Below are 19,040 nucleotides of genomic sequence, written 5' to 3'. Positions count from 1 at the left end.
GTGACCGAAGTCACACCAAAACAGCGCACGAGGTGAGGATTCATGTGGACCCTTCCCGGAGGAGAGGGTTCCCAATAAACCATCCCCATCCCTCCGAGCCAGTAGGCCACAGCGAGGGTCAGGGATCTCCGATGCTCTCCCTAGCCGAAGCCGGAGAAGAGCCGTTTTCGTGCTCCCAGCTTCCATCTAGGCTGCCACCCTAGTGGAGCTGGAGCCTGTGTTGGTTTCTCAGCCCAAAGCTGACCGGACCTCCGACCGGGTTTATAAAAATTCTCCTTCCTAGCCCGGAGGCCAGGAATAGGGGGGGTTGCTCAGAAAGTATGATTGGCAAAGGTGCGGCGTGCTACGAAGCCAAGTCTTTCTGGGGTTCCCAGTCCCAGTAAGCTTGGACTCCCACCAGGGCGCCTACTCCTGGGGCACATTGCTCCAAAGCCCTCACACTTACCCAGCCTAGTGACTTCGATCCTGGAGGGCCATGTTTTCCATCAGATAACTCTATGAGCCACCTGGCGTACTAACAAGTGCACCAAACCAGTGTGTAATATGCATCAATTTACTAGGGCAGCCCAAGGACAAAACTGCCTTTTCAAAAGATACTACACTTGATCTTAGCCAAAAGGCCGAGAAGCGATAACCAGAATTGGTTTCAAACTACGGAGCCACCCAAGGATCCTGAAAAGTCCATTTGTGGAGATGAGCTCCTGGACTCCCGTTAAGAAGACATGTTGTCAACCTCTAGATCCCTTACATGCCTGCACTTTTCGGCTTGCTGCTGCTGCAATCCACGCGTTTTAGATCTGCATAACTCCACCTCTTTAAACACAGCACCTTCACCCCCTGCTGTTCCCACCCGCCTCAACACCGTTGGAAGGGAGGAGAACCAATTAAGGCGGGGGGTGGGGTGGAACGAGCAGCTGTCTACCCTTAGCAGGAGGGCTCCTGATTACATACCTCTCCTGCTGCTGCTGCTGCTGGCTGTCCAGCAGCAGACTGAAGGTGGCTGCTGCTGTGCACAGGTATATAAAGGCTCAGAGCCTATTATGACACGCGCAGCCAGCGTTCCATTGCCACATTCCATCTACTGCAGGCAGGATACCTGGCTGGCTGAATGTCGCTGAGAAGCTCACAGAGACCGCCATAAGCAACAGTTTAACAGAATGCCACAGACTAATCAACCAAACTTTTTGGGTTGGGTTCTCTTTTATAGTCTGCAGGCATTAAATGAAAGAAGTCAGTGTTCCAGCAGAAGGAGACAACGTTTCAGAAAAGGCATTGTAGCAAACCAAAAAAGAAATTTTAAGCGCAGCAGAGTAACCAGCGCACATACCTGTTAGCTCAGGTGAGTTTAAAAGGCTGCTGTTGATAACAAGGGCATTTGCTAAATAGATGGTGTGTGTGCAACAATATACTGAAAGGTCAATTATATTGTGCAGCTTATCTCACCACCTGTAGTTATTTAGGTGAAAGCTCCAAAATGCTTGCCTAATATGTCTGTTTATCCAAAAGGAAGTAAAAAGGGAGAGCTAGAAAGATAGCATTGCATCACATTACATGGCAATGCAATGCACAGTTGCTGAAGTTGAACCAAAATGAGCTTGTAATCTGGCTTCTGCAACTTTGAACATGAAAAATCCAATGAGGAGAAGAAAAGCAAAGCCAAAGAGTCCATCCCAAAATCCGACAAACAAGCAAAATGAACAAAAAACATTGAATTCAATTCTTTCTGATTTTAGAAACTGCATTAAAGAAGGGGTGCACCGGTCCTGGAGATACTGCAATACCAGGTCAATGCGTGGAGTGGACAGAGCAAGCTCTTTTTCCATCTCCCTGCTCTAAAAATCCATTTAATATATGGTCCCCAGATAGGGGACGTATCAGATATTAAACTGATAAGAACAGATACTACACTTGATCTTAGCCAAAAGGCCGAGAAGCGATAACCAGAATTGGTTTCAAACTACGGAGCCACCCAAGGATCCTGAAAAGTCCATTTGTGGAGATGAGCTCCTGGACTCCCGTTAAGAAGACATGTTGTCAACCTCTAGATCCCTTACATGCCTGCACTTTTCGGCTTGCTGCTGCTGCAATCCACGCGTTTTAGATCTGCATAACTCCACCTCTTTAAACACAGCACCTTCACCCCCTGCTGTTCCTACACGCCTCAACACCGTTGGAAGGGAGGAGAACCAATTAAGGCGGGGGGTGGGGTGGAACGAGCAGCTGTCTACCCTTAGCAGGAGGGCTCCTGATTACATACCTCTCCTGCTGCTGCTGCTGGCTGTCCAGCAGCAGACTGAAGGTGGCTGCTGCTGTGCACAGGTATATAAAGGCTCAGAGCCTATTATGACACGCGCAGCCAGCGTTCCATTGCCACATTCCATCTACTGCAGGCAGGATACCTGGCTGGCTGAATGTCGCTGAGAAGCTCACAGAGACCGCCATAAGCAACAGTTTAACAGAATGCCACAGACTAATCAACCAAACTTTTTGGGTTGGGTTCTCTTTTATAGTCTGCAGGCATTAAATGAAAGAAGTCAGCGTTCCAGCAGAAGGAGACAACGTTTCAGAAAAGGCATTGTAGCAAACCAAAAAAGAAATTTTAAGCGCAGCAGAGTAACCAGCGCACATACCTGTTAGCTCAGGTGAGTTTAAAAGGCTGCTGTTGATAACAAGGGCATTTGCTAAATAGATGGTGTGTGTGCAACAATATACTGAAAGGTCAATTATATTGTGCAGCTTATCTCACCACCTGTAGTTATTTAGGTGAAAGCTCCAAAATGCTTGCCTAATATGTCTGTTTATCCAAAAGGAAGTAAAAAGGGAGAGCTAGAAAGATAGCATTGCATCACATTACATGGCAATGCAATGCACAGTTGCTGAAGTTGAACCAAAATGAGCTTGTAATCTGGCTTCTGCAACTTTGAACATGAAAAATCCAATGAGGAGAAGAAAAGCAAAGCCAAAGAGTCCATCCCAAAATCCGACAAACAAGCAAAATGAACAAAAAACATTGAATTCAATTCTTTCTGATTTTAGAAACTGCATTAAAGAAGGGGTGCACCGGTCCTGGAGATACTGCAATACCAGGTCAATGCGTGGAGTGGACAGAGCAAGCTCTTTTTCCATCTCCCTGTTCTAAAAATCCATTTAATATATGGTCCCCAGATAGGGGACGTATCAGATATTAAACTGATAAGAACAGATTTTTTGATTGAAGCTGCATCCAAGGCACTGAAAAATGTGACCGAAGTCACACCAAAACAGCGCACGAGGTGAGGATTCATGTGGACCCTTCCCGGAGGAGAGGGTTCCCAATAAACCATCCCCATCCCTCCGAGCCAGTAGGCCACAGCGAGGGTCAGGGATCTCCGATGCTCTCCCTAGCCGAAGCCGGAGAAGAGCCGTTTTCGTGCTCCCAGCTTCCATCTAGGCTGCCACCCTAGTGGAGCTGGAGCCTGTGTTGGTTTCTCAGCCCAAAGCTGACCGGACCTCCGACCGGGTTTATAAAAATTCTCCTTCCTAGCCCGGAGGCCAGGAATAGGGGGGGTTGCTCAGAAAGTATGATTGGCAAAGGTGCGGCGTGCTACGAAGCCAAGTCTTTCTGGGGTTCCCAGTCCCAGTAAGCTTGGACTCCCACCAGGGCGCCTACTCCTGGGGCACATTGCTCCAAAGCCCTCACACTTACCCAGCCTAGTGACTTCGATCCTGGAGGGCCATGTTTTCCATCAGATAACTCTATGAGCCACCTGGCGTACTAACAAGTGCACCAAACCAGTGTGTAATATGCATCAATTTACTAGGGCAGCCCAAGGACAAAACTGCCTTTTCAAAAGATACTACACTTGATCTTAGCCAAAAGGCCGAGAAGCGATAACCAGAATTGGTTTCAAACTACGGAGCCACCCAAGGATCCTGAAAAGTCCATTTGTGGAGATGAGCTCCTGGACTCCCGTTAAGAAGACATGTTGTCAACCTCTAGATCCCTTACATGCCTGCACTTTTCGGCTTGCTGCTGCTGCAATCCACGCGTTTTAGATCTGCATAACTCCACCTCTTTAAACACAGCACCTTCACCCCCTGCTGTTCCCACCCGCCTCAACACCGTTGGAAGGGAGGAGAACCAATTAAGGCGGGGGGTGGGGTGGAACGAGCAGCTGTCTACCCTTAGCAGGAGGGCTCCTGATTACATACCTCTCCTGCTGCTGCTGCTGCTGGCTGTCCAGCAGCAGACTGAAGGTGGCTGCTGCTGTGCACAGGTATATAAAGGCTCAGAGCCTATTATGACACGCGCAGCCAGCGTTCCATTGCCACATTCCATCTACTGCAGGCAGGATACCTGGCTGGCTGAATGTCGCTGAGAAGCTCACAGAGACCGCCATAAGCAACAGTTTAACAGAATGCCACAGACTAATCAACCAAACTTTTTGGGTTGGGTTCTCTTTTATAGTCTGCAGGCATTAAATGAAAGAAGTCAGTGTTCCAGCAGAAGGGGACAACGTTTCAGAAAAGGCATTGTAGCAAACCAAAAAAGAAATTTTAAGCGCAGCAGAGTAACCAGCGCACATACCTGTTAGCTCAGGTGAGTTTAAAAGGCTGCTGTTGATAACAAGGGCATTTGCTAAATAGATGGTGTGTGTGCAACAATATACTGAAAGGTCAATTATATTGTGCAGCTTATCTCACCACCTGTAGTTATTTAGGTGAAAGCTCCAAAATGCTTGCCTAATATGTCTGTTTATCCAAAAGGAAGTAAAAAGGGAGAGCTAGAAAGATAGCATTGCATCACATTACATGGCAATGCAATGCACAGTTGCTGAAGTTGAACCAAAATGAGCTTGTAATCTGGCTTCTGCAACTTTGAACATGAAAAATCCAATGAGGAGAAGAAAAGCAAAGCCAAAGAGTCCATCCCAAAATCCGACAAACAAGCAAAATGAACAAAAAACATTGAATTCAATTCTTTCTGATTTTAGAAACTGCATTAAAGAAGGGGTGCACCGGTCCTGGAGATACTGCAATACCAGGTCAATGCGTGGAGTGGACAGAGCAAGCTCTTTTTCCATCTCCCTGTTCTAAAAATCCATTTAATATATGGTCCCCAGATAGGGGACGTATCAGATATTAAACTGATAAGAACAGATACTACACTTGATCTTAGCCAAAAGGCCGAGAAGCGATAACCAGAATTGGTTTCAAACTACGGAGCCACCCAAGGATCCTGAAAAGTCCATTTGTGGAGATGAGCTCCTGGACTCCCGTTAAGAAGACATGTTGTCAACCTCTAGATCCCTTACATGCCTGCACTTTTCGGCTTGCTGCTGCTGCAATCCACGCGTTTTAGATCTGCATAACTCCACCTCTTTAAACACAGCACCTTCACCCCCTGCTGTTCCCACCCGCCTCAACACCGTTGGAAGGGAGGAGAACCAATTAAGGCGGGGGGTGGGGTGGAACGAGCAGCTGTCTACCCTTAGCAGGAGGGCTCCTGATTACATACCTCTCCTGCTGCTGCTGCTGCTGGCTGTCCAGCAGCAGACTGAAGGTGGCTGCTGCTGTGCACAGGTATATAAAGGCTCAGAGCCTATTATGACACGCGCAGCCAGCGTTCCATTGCCACATTCCATCTACTGCAGGCAGGATACCTGGCTGGCTGAATGTCGCTGAGAAGCTCACAGAGACCGCCATAAGCAACAGTTTAACAGAATGCCACAGACTAATCAACCAAACTTTTTGGGTTGGGTTCTCTTTTATAGTCTGCAGGCATTAAATGAAAGAAGTCAGTGTTCCAGCAGAAGGAGACAACGTTTCAGAAAAGGCATTGTAGCAAACCAAAAAAGAAATTTTAAGCGCAGCAGAGTAACCAGCGCACATACCTGTTAGCTCAGGTGAGTTTAAAAGGCTGCTGTTGATAACAAGGGCATTTGCTAAATAGATGGTGTGTGTGCAACAATATACTGAAAGGTCAATTATATTGTGCAGCTTATCTCACCACCTGTAGTTATTTAGGTGAAAGCTCCAAAATGCTTGCCTAATATGTCTGTTTATCCAAAAGGAAGTAAAAAGGGAGAGCTAGAAAGATAGCATTGCATCACATTACATGGCAATGCAATGCACAGTTGCTGAAGTTGAACCAAAATGAGCTTGTAATCTGGCTTCTGCAACTTTGAACATGAAAAATCCAATGAGGAGAAGAAAAGCAAAGCCAAAGAGTCCATCCCAAAATCCGACAAACAAGCAAAATGAACAAAAAACATTGAATTCAATTCTTTCTGATTTTAGAAACTGCATTAAAGAAGGGGTGCACCGGTCCTGGAGATACTGCAATACCAGGTCAATGCGTGGAGTGGACAGAGCAAGCTCTTTTTCCATCTCCCTGTTCTAAAAATCCATTTAATATATGGTCCCCAGATAGGGGACGTATCAGATATTAAACTGATAAGAACAGATACTACACTTGATCTTAGCCAAAAGGCCGAGAAGCGATAACCAGAATTGGTTTCAAACTACGGAGCCACCCAAGGATCCTGAAAAGTCCATTTGTGGAGATGAGCTCCTGGACTCCCGTTAAGAAGACATGTTGTCAACCTCTAGATCCCTTACATGCCTGCACTTTTCGGCTTGCTGCTGCTGCAATCCACGCGTTTTAGATCTGCATAACTCCACCTCTTTAAACACAGCACCTTCACCCCCTGCTGTTCCCACACGCCTCAACACCGTTGGAAGGGAGGAGAACCAATTAAGGCGGGGGGTGGGGTGGAACGAGCAGCTGTCTACCCTTAGCAGGAGGGCTCCTGATTACATACCTCTCCTGCTGCTGCTGCTGGCTGTCCAGCAGCAGACTGAAGGTGGCTGCTGCTGTGCACAGGTATATAAAGGCTCAGAGCCTATTATGACACGCGCAGCCAGCGTTCCATTGCCACATTCCATCTACTGCAGGCAGGATACCTGGCTGGCTGAATGTCGCTGAGAAGCTCACAGAGACCGCCATAAGCAACAGTTTAACAGAATGCCACAGACTAATCAACCAAACTTTTTGGGTTGGGTTCTCTTTTATAGTCTGCAGGCATTAAATGAAAGAAGTCAGTGTTCCAGCAGAAGGAGACAACGTTTCAGAAAAGGCATTGTAGCAAACCAAAAAAGAAATTTTAAGCGCAGCAGAGTAACCAGCGCACATACCTGTTAGCTCAGGTGAGTTTAAAAGGCTGCTGTTGATAACAAGGGCATTTGCTAAATAGATGGTGTGTGTGCAACAATATACTGAAAGGTCAATTATATTGTGCAGCTTATCTCACCACCTGTAGTTATTTAGGTGAAAGCTCCAAAATGCTTGCCTAATATGTCTGTTTATCCAAAAGGAAGTAAAAAGGGAGAGCTAGAAAGATAGCATTGCATCACATTACATGGCAATGCAATGCACAGTTGCTGAAGTTGAACCAAAATGAGCTTGTAATCTGGCTTCTGCAACTTTGAACATGAAAAATCCAATGAGGAGAAGAAAAGCAAAGCCAAAGAGTCCATCCCAAAATCCGACAAACAAGCAAAATTAACAAAAAACATTGAATTCAATTCTTTCTGATTTTAGAAACTGCATTAAAGAAGGGGTGCACCGGTCCTGGAGATACTGCAATACCAGGTCAATGCGTGGAGTGGACAGAGCAAGCTCTTTTTCCATCTCCCTGTTCTAAAAATCCATTTAATATATGGTCCCCAGATAGGGGACGTATCAGATATTAAACTGATAAGAACAGATTTTTTGATTGAAGCTGCATCCAAGGCACTGAAAAATGTGACCGAAGTCACACCAAAACAGCGCACGAGGTGAGGATTCATGTGGACCCTTCCCGGAGGAGAGGGTTCCCAATAAACCATCCCCATCCCTCCGAGCCAGTAGGCCACAGCGAGGGTCAGGGATCTCCGATGCTCTCCCTAGCCGAAGCCGGAGAAGAGCCGTTTTCGTGCTCCCAGCTTCCATCTAGGCTGCCACCCTAGTGGAGCTGGAGCCTGTGTTGGTTTCTCAGCCCAAAGCTGACCGGACCTCCGACCGGGTTTATAAAAATTCTCCTTCCTAGCCCGGAGGCCAGGAATAGGGGGGGTTGCTCAGAAAGTATGATTGGCAAAGGTGCGGCGTGCTACGAAGCCAAGTCTTTCTGGGGTTCCCAGTCCCAGTAAGCTTGGACTCCCACCAGGGCGCCTACTCCTGGGGCACATTGCTCCAAAGCCCTCACACTTACCCAGCCTAGTGACTTCGATCCTGGAGGGCCATGTTTTCCATCAGATAACTCTATGAGCCACCTGGCGTACTAACAAGTGCACCAAACCAGTGTGTAATATGCATCAATTTACTAGGGCAGCCCAAGGACAAAACTGCCTTTTCAAAAGATACTACACTTGATCTTAGCCAAAAGGCCGAGAAGCGATAACCAGAATTGGTTTCAAACTACGGAGCCACCCAAGGATCCTGAAAAGTCCATTTGTGGAGATGAGCTCCTGGACTCCCGTTAAGAAGACATGTTGTCAACCTCTAGATCCCTTACATGCCTGCACTTTTCGGCTTGCTGCTGCTGCAATCCACGCGTTTTAGATCTGCATAACTCCACCTCTTTAAACACAGCACCTTCACCCCCTGCTGTTCCCACCCGCCTCAACACCGTTGGAAGGGAGGAGAACCAATTAAGGCGGGGGGTGGGGTGGAACGAGCAGCTGTCTACCCTTAGCAGGAGGGCTCCTGATTACATACCTCTCCTGCTGCTGCTGCTGCTGGCTGTCCAGCAGCAGACTGAAGGTGGCTGCTGCTGTGCACAGGTATATAAAGGCTCAGAGCCTATTATGACACGCGCAGCCAGCGTTCCATTGCCACATTCCATCTACTGCAGGCAGGATACCTGGCTGGCTGAATGTCGCTGAGAAGCTCACAGAGACCGCCATAAGCAACAGTTTAACAGAATGCCACAGACTAATCAACCAAACTTTTTGGGTTGGGTTCTCTTTTATAGTCTGCAGGCATTAAATGAAAGAAGTCAGTGTTCCAGCAGAAGGGGACAACGTTTCAGAAAAGGCATTGTAGCAAACCAAAAAAGAAATTTTAAGCGCAGCAGAGTAACCAGCGCACATACCTGTTAGCTCAGGTGAGTTTAAAAGGCTGCTGTTGATAACAAGGGCATTTGCTAAATAGATGGTGTGTGTGCAACAATATACTGAAAGGTCAATTATATTGTGCAGCTTATCTCACCACCTGTAGTTATTTAGGTGAAAGCTCCAAAATGCTTGCCTAATATGTCTGTTTATCCAAAAGGAAGTAAAAAGGGAGAGCTAGAAAGATAGCATTGCATCACATTACATGGCAATGCAATGCACAGTTGCTGAAGTTGAACCAAAATGAGCTTGTAATCTGGCTTCTGCAACTTTGAACATGAAAAATCCAATGAGGAGAAGAAAAGCAAAGCCAAAGAGTCCATCCCAAAATCCGACAAACAAGCAAAATGAACAAAAAACATTGAATTCAATTCTTTCTGATTTTAGAAACTGCATTAAAGAAGGGGTGCACCGGTCCTGGAGATACTGCAATACCAGGTCAATGCGTGGAGTGGACAGAGCAAGCTCTTTTTCCATCTCCCTGCTCTAAAAATCCATTTAATATATGGTCCCCAGATAGGGGACGTATCAGATATTAAACTGATAAGAACAGATACTACTCTTGATCTTAGCCAAAAGGCCGAGAAGCGATAACCAGAATTGGTTTCAAACTACGGAGCCACCCAAGGATCCTGAAAAGTCCATTTGTGGAGATGAGCTCCTGGACTCCCGTTAAGAAGACATGTTGTCAACCTCTAGATCCCTTACATGCCTGCACTTTTCGGCTTGCTGCTGCTGCAATCCACGCGTTTTAGATCTGCATAACTCCACCTCTTTAAACACAGCACCTTCACCCCCTGCTGTTCCCACCCGCCTCAACACCGTTGGAAGGGAGGAGAACCAATTAAGGCGGGGGGTGGGGTGGAACGAGCAGCTGTCTACCCTTAGCAGGAGGGCTCCTGATTACATACCTCTCCTGCTGCTGCTGCTGCTGGCTGTCCAGCAGCAGACTGAAGGTGGCTGCTGCTGTGCACAGGTATATAAAGGCTCAGAGCCTATTATGACACGCGCAGCCAGCGTTCCATTGCCACATTCCATCTACTGCAGGCAGGATACCTGGCTGGCTGAATGTCGCTGAGAAGCTCACAGAGACCGCCATAAGCAACAGTTTAACAGAATGCCACAGACTAATCAACCAAACTTTTTGGGTTGGGTTCTCTTTTATAGTCTGCAGGCATTAAATGAAAGAAGTCAGTGTTCCAGCAGAAGGAGACAACGTTTCAGAAAAGGCATTGTAGCAAACCAAAAAAGAAATTTTAAGCGCAGCAGAGTAACCAGCGCACATACCTGTTAGCTCAGGTGAGTTTAAAAGGCTGCTGTTGATAACAAGGGCATTTGCTAAATAGATGGTGTGTGTGCAACAATATACTGAAAGGTCAATTATATTGTGCAGCTTATCTCACCACCTGTAGTTATTTAGGTGAAAGCTCCAAAATGCTTGCCTAATATGTCTGTTTATCCAAAAGGAAGTAAAAAGGGAGAGCTAGAAAGATAGCATTGCATCACATTACATGGCAATGCAATGCACAGTTGCTGAAGTTGAACCAAAATGAGCTTGTAATCTGGCTTCTGCAACTTTGAACATGAAAAATCCAATGAGGAGAAGAAAAGCAAAGCCAAAGAGTCCATCCCAAAATCCGACAAACAAGCAAAATGAACAAAAAACATTGAATTCAATTCTTTCTGATTTTAGAAACTGCATTAAAGAAGGGGTGCACCGGTCCTGGAGATACTGCAATACCAGGTCAATGCGTGGAGTGGACAGAGCAAGCTCTTTTTCCATCTCCCTGTTCTAAAAATCCATTTAATATATGGTCCCCAGATAGGGGACGTATCAGATATTAAACTGATAAGAACAGATTTTTTGATTGAAGCTGCATCCAAGGCACTGAAAAATGTGACCGAAGTCACACCAAAACAGCGCACGAGGTGAGGATTCATGTGGACCCTTCCCGGAGGAGAGGGTTCCCAATAAACCATCCCCATCCCTCCGAGCCAGTAGGCCACAGCGAGGGTCAGGGATCTCCGATGCTCTCCCTAGCCGAAGCCGGAGAAGAGCCGTTTTCGTGCTCCCAGCTTCCATCTAGGCTGCCACCCTAGTGGAGCTGGAGCCTGTGTTGGTTTCTCAGCCCAAAGCTGACCGGACCTCCGACCGGGTTTATAAAAATTCTCCTTCCTAGCCCGGAGGCCAGGAATAGGGGGGGTTGCTCAGAAAGTATGATTGGCAAAGGTGCGGCGTGCTACGAAGCCAAGTCTTTCTGGGGTTCCCAGTCCCAGTAAGCTTGGACTCCCACCAGGGCGCCTACTCCTGGGGCACATTGCTCCAAAGCCCTCACACTTACCCAGCCTAGTGACTTCGATCCTGGAGGGCCATGTTTTCCATCAGATAACTCTATGAGCCACCTGGCGTACTAACAAGTGCACCAAACCAGTGTGTAATATGCATCAATTTACTAGGGCAGCCCAAGGACAAAACTGCCTTTTCAAAAGATACTACACTTGATCTTAGCCAAAAGGCCGAGAAGCGATAACCAGAATTGGTTTCAAACTACGGAGCCACCCAAGGATCCTGAAAAGTCCATTTGTGGAGATGAGCTCCTGGACTCCCGTTAAGAAGACATGTTGTCAACCTCTAGATCCCTTACATGCCTGCACTTTTCGGCTTGCTGCTGCTGCAATCCACGCGTTTTAGATCTGCATAACTCCACCTCTTTAAACACAGCACCTTCACCCCCTGCTGTTCCCACCCGCCTCAACACCGTTGGAAGGGAGGAGAACCAATTAAGGCGGGGGGTGGGGTGGAACGAGCAGCTGTCTACCCTTAGCAGGAGGGCTCCTGATTACATACCTCTCCTGCTGCTGCTGCTGCTGGCTGTCCAGCAGCAGACTGAAGGTGGCTGCTGCTGTGCACAGGTATATAAAGGCTCAGAGCCTATTATGACACGCGCAGCCAGCGTTCCATTGCCACATTCCATCTACTGCAGGCAGGATACCTGGCTGGCTGAATGTCGCTGAGAAGCTCACAGAGACCGCCATAAGCAACAGTTTAACAGAATGCCACAGACTAATCAACCAAACTTTTTGGGTTGGGTTCTCTTTTATAGTCTGCAGGCATTAAATGAAAGAAGTCAGTGTTCCAGCAGAAGGAGACAACGTTTCAGAAAAGGCATTGTAGCAAACCAAAAAAGAAATTTTAAGCGCAGCAGAGTAACCAGCGCACATACCTGTTAGCTCAGGTGAGTTTAAAAGGCTGCTGTTGATAACAAGGGCATTTGCTAAATAGATGGTGTGTGTGCAACAATATACTGAAAGGTCAATTATATTGTGCAGCTTATCTCACCACCTGTAGTTATTTAGGTGAAAGCTCCAAAATGCTTGCCTAATATGTCTGTTTATCCAAAAGGAAGTAAAAAGGGAGAGCTAGAAAGATAGCATTGCATCACATTACATGGCAATGCAATGCACAGTTGCTGAAGTTGAACCAAAATGAGCTTGTAATCTGGCTTCTGCAACTTTGAACATGAAAAATCCAATGAGGAGAAGAAAAGCAAAGCCAAAGAGTCCATCCCAAAATCCGACAAACAAGCAAAATGAACAAAAAACATTGAATTCAATTCTTTCTGATTTTAGAAACTGCATTAAAGAAGGGGTGCACCGGTCCTGGAGATACTGCAATACCAGGTCAATGCGTGGAGTGGACAGAGCAAGCTCTTTTTCCATCTCCCTGCTCTAAAAATCCATTTAATATATGGTCCCCAGATAGGGGACGTATCAGATATTAAACTGATAAGAACAGATACTACTCTTGATCTTAGCCAAAAGGCCGAGAAGCGATAACCAGAATTGGTTTCAAACTACGGAGCCACCCAAGGATCCTGAAAAGTCCATTTGTGGAGATGAGCTCCTGGACTCCCGTTAAGAAGACATGTTGTCAACCTCTAGATCCCTTACATGCCTGCACTTTTCGGCTTGCTGCTGCTGCAATCCACGCGTTTTAGATCTGCATAACTCCACCTCTTTAAACACAGCACCTTCACCCCCTGCTGTTCCCACACGCCTCAACACCGTTGGAAGGGAGGAGAACCAATTAAGGCGGGGGGTGGGGTGGAACGAGCAGCTGTCTACCCTTAGCAGGAGGGCTCCTGATTACATACCTCTCCTGCTGCTGCTGCTGGCTGTCCAGCAGCAGACTGAAGGTGGCTGCTGCTGTGCACAGGTATATAAAGGCTCAGAGCCTATTATGACACGCGCAGCCAGCGTTCCATTGCCACATTCCATCTACTGCAGGCAGGATACCTGGCTGGCTGAATGTCGCTGAGAAGCTCACAGAGACCGCCATAAGCAACAGTTTAACAGAATGCCACAGACTAATCAACCAAACTTTTTGGGTTGGGTTCTCTTTTATAGTCTGCAGGCATTAAATGAAAGAAGTCAGTGTTCCAGCAGAAGGAGACAACGTTTCAGAAAAGGCATTGTACCAAACCAAAAAAGAAATTTTAAGCGCAGCAGAGTAACCAGCGCACATACCTGTTAGCTCAGGTGAGTTTAAAAGGCTGCTGTTGATAACAAGGGCATTTGCTAAATAGATGGTGTGTGTGCAACAATATACTGAAAGGTCAATTATATTGTGCAGCTTATCTCACCACCTGTAGTTATTTAGGTGAAAGCTCCAAAATGCTTGCCTAATATGTCTGTTTATCCAAAAGGAAGTAAAAAGGGAGAGCTAGAAAGATAGCATTGCATCACATTACATGGCAATGCAATGCACAGTTGCTGAAGTTGAACCAAAATGAGCTTGTAATCTGGCTTCTGCAACTTTGAACATGAAAAATCCAATGAGGAGAAGAAAAGCAAAGCCAAAGAGTCCATCCCAAAATCCGACAAACAAGCAAAATGAACAAAAAACATTGAATTCAATTCTTTCTGATTTTAGAAACTGCATTAAAGAAGGGGTGCACCGGTCCTGGAGATACTGCAATACCAGGTCAATGCGTGGAGTGGACAGAGCAAGCTCTTTTTCCATCTCCCTGTTCTAAAAATCCATTTAATATATGGTCCCCAGATAGGGGACGTATCAGATATTAAACTGATAAGAACAGATACTACACTTGATCTTAGCCAAAAGGCCGAGAAGCGATAACCAGAATTGGTTTCAAACTACGGAGCCACCCAAGGATCCTGAAAAGTCCATTTGTGGAGATGAGCTCCTGGACTCCCGTTAAGAAGACATGTTGTCAACCTCTAGATCCCTTACATGCCTGCACTTTTCGGCTTGCTGCTGCTGCAATCCACGCGTTTTAGATCTGCATAACTCCACCTCTTTAAACACAGCACCTTCACCCCCTGCTGTTCCCACCCGCCTCAACACCGTTGGAAGGGAGGAGAACCAATTAAGGCGGGGGGTGGGGTGGAACGAGCAGCTGTCTACCCTTAGCAGGAGGGCTCCTGATTACATACCTCTCCTGCTGCTGCTGCTGCTGGCTGTCCAGCAGCAGACTGAAGGTGGCTGCTGCTGTGCACAGGTATATAAAGGCTCAGAGCCTATTATGACACGCGCAGCCAGCGTTCCATTGCCACATTCCATCTACTGCAGGCAGGATACCTGGCTGGCTGAATGTCGCTGAGAAGCTCACAGAGACCGCCATAAGCAACAGTTTAACAGAATGCCACAGACTAATCAACCAAACTTTTTGGGTTGGGTTCTCTTTTATAGTCTGCAGGCATTAAATGAAAGAAGTCAGTGTTCCAGCAGAAGGAGACAACGTTTCAGAAAAGGCATTGTAGCAAACCAAAAAAGAAATTTTAAGCGCAGCAGAGTAACCAGCGCACATACCTGTTAGCTCAGGTGAGTTTAAAAGGCTGCTGTTGATAACAAGGGCATTTGCTAAATAGATGGTGTGTGTGCAACAATATACTGAAAGGTCAATTATATTGTGCAGCTTATCTCACCACCTGTAGTTATTTAGGTGAAAGCTCCAAAATGCTTGCCTAATATGTCTGTTTATCCAAAAGGAAGTAAAAAGGGAGAGCTAGAAAGATAGCATTTCATCACATTACATGGCAATGCAATGCACAGTTGCTGAAGTTGAACCAAAATGAGCTTGTAATCTGGCTTCTGCAACTTTGAACATGAAAAATCCAATGAGGAGAAGAAAAGCAAAGCCAAAGAGTCCATCCCAAAATCCGACAAACAAGCAAAATGAACAAAAAACATTGAATTCAATTCTTTCTGATTTTAGAAACTGCATTAAAGAAGGGGTGCACCGGTCCTGGAGATACTGCAATACCAGGTCAATGCGTGGAGTGGACAGAGCAAGCTCTTTTTCCATCTCCCTGTTCTAAAAATCCATTTAATATATGGTCCCCAGATAGGGGACGTATCAGATATTAAACTGATAAGAACAGATCAGGTTTCAACATAATTTATTAAGTGCGTAAAAGATGGTTTACAATCAAAAACAACAACACAAACAGTACATTATTAAAACACAGAATTCCACCCATAAAAACCCCATATACGATTAGCATCCCTCCTCCCAATACATTTGACATCCCTCAAGTAATAAATATACATCTGGCTAAAAGCAATTTTAAGACAATCCTTCACAGAAATAGCATCACGTTTAAAAAGTAAAATATTGCGTGCCTTCCAAAGGGCGTCTTTAAAACAGTTAATCATACACCAACATATACAATACTGTTGAGGGGTCGGACATTTAAAAAGGCCATATAAAACATATTCATGGTTAAAATCTCTTAAACCGCAAGTCCATTTTAAAAGAATCCCAACTTTGTGCCAAAGTTCCTGTGCAAATGGGCAATTCCACATAAGGTGCAAGGTGGTTTCGTCATTAACACATGAGTCTCTGGGGCATTTGGCTCTGGCCACCAGGCCTCTCCTGTGTTGAAATTCTCTGGTGGGGAGGCACTGGTGGACCACCATCCATGCGATGTCCTTATGTCCATTTGCTAAGAATTTCCCGAAGACATTCTTCCAAACTTGCTTCGATCTCTCTTCTGAGAAATTTACTATGGGGGTCACATCTTCATTCCTCCTCAGAAAAGATAAAAGCTTCTTGCGGTCTTTAAAAATGTCCATATTAAAATCACCAAGGCTATAAAATCGAACAGTCTTTTCTAAGATTGCTTGGTGTTTGGGGGGGCATAGTAAAACAGGGGAATTCAACGACAACTTAAACCATCTTTTAAAAATCATCCCACAAGTATATTTTAAAAAATAACTTAGCGCACTATTACCATTAAAATGTTTGAAACAAAAGCAGAAATAATTTAAATACAAATAAATATGTAAATCGGGGACATCCCTTCCGCCGTTCATTTTATTCTTCCTCATTATTTCTCGCCTTAATTTTTCCATTTTGGAGTTCCATAAAAACATAAAGATCATCCTAGTCATTTTTTTAATTAAAACATCAGAGGGGGGGTACACCATAGCTATATACAGTATGAGGGGTAACAACACTGATTTTATAATTAAAATTTTCCCCTCCATTGTTAGGGACCTCAAACCCCAAAATGATATTTTCTTTGACATTTTTTCTATGACATTCTCCCAGCTTTGAGTTCCCACATTCTCCTCGTTAAAAACAACTCCAAGAATTTTTACATTGTCTCGTTTTATAGTGAGCTGCGGGAGTTGGGCGGTGTCCCAGGATCCCAAAGTCAGACATTCAGATTTATTTAAATTAAGTTTAAACCCGGATGCCTGGGAAAAAAATTCAAAGCGCAACACCGCCCTCCGGAGGGAAGCAGGGTCCACGCACACAACCGTCACGTCATCCATGTAGCCAAAGACTCTCACATCACTGCCACCTCCGCCTGGAACAGGAACCCCTCTAATCACTTTGTCTTTCCTTATTGCGCTCAGCAGGGGCTCCATGGCGCAGATGAACAGGATGGGCGACAAGGGGCATCCCTGCTTCACTCCGGACTCAAGGGGAACTCCATCTGTTAAAAAGCCATTAAGAGAAATTTGACTAAAACAATTTTTATATAAAATCTTAATACAATTTAAAAGCATATTAGGGATACCCATTCTTTTTAAAACTCTAAAAAGAAATCTATGAGAGACTCTATCGAAAGCTTTTTCAAAATCTAGGGCTAAAAGAGCTACATTTTGACCCCGGTCTCTGGAATACCAAATTACATCCCTTAATACGTTTAAAACCTCTGAAATACTTCTGCCTGGTACACTACAAACCTGCTCAGGCTGGATTAGTTTGGCAATGACACTCCTGAGCCGGTCTGCAACCACCTTAGCAAGTACCTTGTAATCAACATTTAGGAGAGTTATGGGTCTCCAATTCGCTAGAGTACTGCGGTCACCTTTTTTATATATCAAAGACACCACTCCTCTCCTCCACGAAAATGGCAACTGTTCACAAATAAAAACTTCTTTAAAAAGCATAAAAAGGTCCTCTTTTAAAATGTCCCAAAAAGTAAGGTAAAATTCTACAGGTAGTCCATCACACCCAGGTGCTTTACCCTTAGAGAAACTTTTAAAAACATAAAATAATTCCTCTAAAACAATATCGCGTTCTAAAAACTCCTGGTCTGTAAAATTTAACTTAAAATCGAGATCATTAAGAGCATCAGATAAAAAGGACTCATCTATACACTTTTTACTAAAAAGATGCTTATAAAAGTTAAAAGTAGCATTCAACATTCCCTGCATAGATGTTTCACCCTCTAGATTTGTGATCACTTCTCTTTTATCCATGACTTTTTTGAAGAAGAAGCGAGAGCACTTCTCCCCCTCCTCCAAGTGCTGCACTCTAGAGTTAAAAATAATCTCTTTCCCCTTTGTGTCTATGCAGTTCTGAATTTCAGTTTTTAGGCTAGCAATATCATCTCCCACCTCCACCCCTAGCTCTTTGAATTTAAAAAGTGTTTGCAGTTTGGTGTTAAGATCACTAAAACATCTTTTTTTCTCTCTAGCTTTACGTCTCCCTGCTTTTATAAAAAACATTCTGACTTTTTTTTTCAAATTTTCCCACCAGGTTACCATAGGGGCATCAGAAGGTTTTTGTCGCCGCCAGGCTTGATAGGCTTTACCAAAGTCTTGTCGAATCAGAGGGTCCTCCAGCAGGTAAGTACTTAGACGCCAGAGGCCCCTGTTGACCCTCTGTTCATCCCGGTATTCTAGATGCACCTCCAAGCCCTTATGGTCAGAAAATATATTTGATGTTAAAACACATTTTACAGGGTTAAAATCATCTGATAGGAAAATAAAATCGATCCTGGAGGACACCCCTCTTCCGGACCACGTATAACCAGGGTCCGTCGGCAGGAGTGACCTCCACGCATCGCATAATTTAAAATCAGTTATAAAATCTTTCAATAGATGACATGACTTATCCAATTTGCGTAAAGGGTCACCCCCTGCTCGTTGTTCACTAGCACAAAGACAATTAAAATCACCCCCTACGACCAGGGGAGATGACCCAGTACAGTACAATGGCAATATCCCAAATAAATTAATTCTCTCTTGCTTATCAGGGGGAGCATAAATATTCATTACACGTAGGGTAAAACCATTAAATTTAAAATGCACTAAAACCACTCTGCCTGGTACTATTTCTGTGACAGCATTTATAGTAATATTTCTCCCACGACAGAGGAAGCCCACCCCCGCTGACTTGTTGTCATTGGAGCCAGACCAGATGGAGGGCCCCAGTCTCCAATCTGTCTTGATATCATTATAATTTAGTGCATGTTGTATCCCGCATTCCTGTAATAAACATATGTCAAAGTCAGTGGTTTCTAAATACTTGAATAGAGCAGCCCTACGAACTGGGCTCTTTAATGACCTCACATTCAGTGAGACAAGTCTTATTGTGGGCATTCATAGGTCAGGGTGGTGGATCTTCCATGAGGACACCTGACTC

At 45.1% G+C, this 19,040-nt stretch overlaps 10 non-coding genes and 4 pseudogenes across 10 annotated transcripts; all 14 read right to left on the bottom strand.

Annotated features, from left to right (window-relative positions):
• Positions 1–516: 516 nt before the first annotated feature.
• LOC141151122 (U2 spliceosomal RNA) lies at positions 517–632 on the bottom strand (annotated as a pseudogene).
• Positions 633–1,747: 1,115 nt separating this feature from the next.
• On the bottom strand, positions 1,748–1,938 carry LOC141149428 (U2 spliceosomal RNA). Its single transcript, XR_012245726.1, has one exon. It is a non-coding gene; the product is annotated as a U2 spliceosomal RNA (small nuclear RNA).
• Positions 1,939–3,050: 1,112 nt separating this feature from the next.
• On the bottom strand, positions 3,051–3,232 carry LOC141150193 (U2 spliceosomal RNA). Its single transcript, XR_012246458.1, has one exon. It is a non-coding gene; the product is annotated as a U2 spliceosomal RNA (small nuclear RNA).
• A 524-nt stretch (positions 3,233–3,756) lies between these two features.
• Positions 3,757–3,872, bottom strand: LOC141151121 (U2 spliceosomal RNA; annotated as a pseudogene).
• A 1,115-nt stretch (positions 3,873–4,987) lies between these two features.
• LOC141149007 (U2 spliceosomal RNA) lies at positions 4,988–5,178 on the bottom strand. Its single transcript, XR_012245321.1, has one exon. It is a non-coding gene; the product is annotated as a U2 spliceosomal RNA (small nuclear RNA).
• Positions 5,179–6,293: 1,115 nt separating this feature from the next.
• Positions 6,294–6,484, bottom strand: LOC141149005 (U2 spliceosomal RNA). Its single transcript, XR_012245319.1, has one exon. It is a non-coding gene; the product is annotated as a U2 spliceosomal RNA (small nuclear RNA).
• Positions 6,485–7,596: 1,112 nt separating this feature from the next.
• LOC141150192 (U2 spliceosomal RNA) lies at positions 7,597–7,778 on the bottom strand. Its single transcript, XR_012246457.1, has one exon. It is a non-coding gene; the product is annotated as a U2 spliceosomal RNA (small nuclear RNA).
• A 524-nt stretch (positions 7,779–8,302) lies between these two features.
• Positions 8,303–8,418, bottom strand: LOC141151119 (U2 spliceosomal RNA; annotated as a pseudogene).
• Positions 8,419–9,533: 1,115 nt separating this feature from the next.
• Positions 9,534–9,724, bottom strand: LOC141149822 (U2 spliceosomal RNA). Its single transcript, XR_012246106.1, has one exon. It is a non-coding gene; the product is annotated as a U2 spliceosomal RNA (small nuclear RNA).
• Positions 9,725–10,839: 1,115 nt separating this feature from the next.
• LOC141150191 (U2 spliceosomal RNA) lies at positions 10,840–11,021 on the bottom strand. Its single transcript, XR_012246456.1, has one exon. It is a non-coding gene; the product is annotated as a U2 spliceosomal RNA (small nuclear RNA).
• A 524-nt stretch (positions 11,022–11,545) lies between these two features.
• Positions 11,546–11,661, bottom strand: LOC141151118 (U2 spliceosomal RNA; annotated as a pseudogene).
• Positions 11,662–12,776: 1,115 nt separating this feature from the next.
• Positions 12,777–12,967, bottom strand: LOC141149821 (U2 spliceosomal RNA). The gene has a single exon (XR_012246105.1). It is a non-coding gene; the product is annotated as a U2 spliceosomal RNA (small nuclear RNA).
• A 1,112-nt stretch (positions 12,968–14,079) lies between these two features.
• LOC141149004 (U2 spliceosomal RNA) lies at positions 14,080–14,270 on the bottom strand. Its single transcript, XR_012245318.1, has one exon. It is a non-coding gene; the product is annotated as a U2 spliceosomal RNA (small nuclear RNA).
• A 1,115-nt stretch (positions 14,271–15,385) lies between these two features.
• Positions 15,386–15,575, bottom strand: LOC141150491 (U2 spliceosomal RNA). The gene has a single exon (XR_012246681.1). It is a non-coding gene; the product is annotated as a U2 spliceosomal RNA (small nuclear RNA).
• Between the last annotated feature and the right edge of the window lie 3,465 nt (positions 15,576–19,040).

This window comes from Phyllobates terribilis, unplaced genomic scaffold (genome assembly GCF_046119375.1).
Source record: "Phyllobates terribilis strain yellow unplaced genomic scaffold, ASM4611937v1 Scaffold_5__5_contigs__length_657084704, whole genome shotgun sequence".
In the NCBI taxonomy this organism is placed as follows: domain Eukaryota; kingdom Metazoa; phylum Chordata; class Amphibia; order Anura; family Dendrobatidae; genus Phyllobates; species Phyllobates terribilis.
Note: the sequence above shows the minus strand (reverse complement) of the source record. Positions and strands in the feature narration are given on the sequence as shown.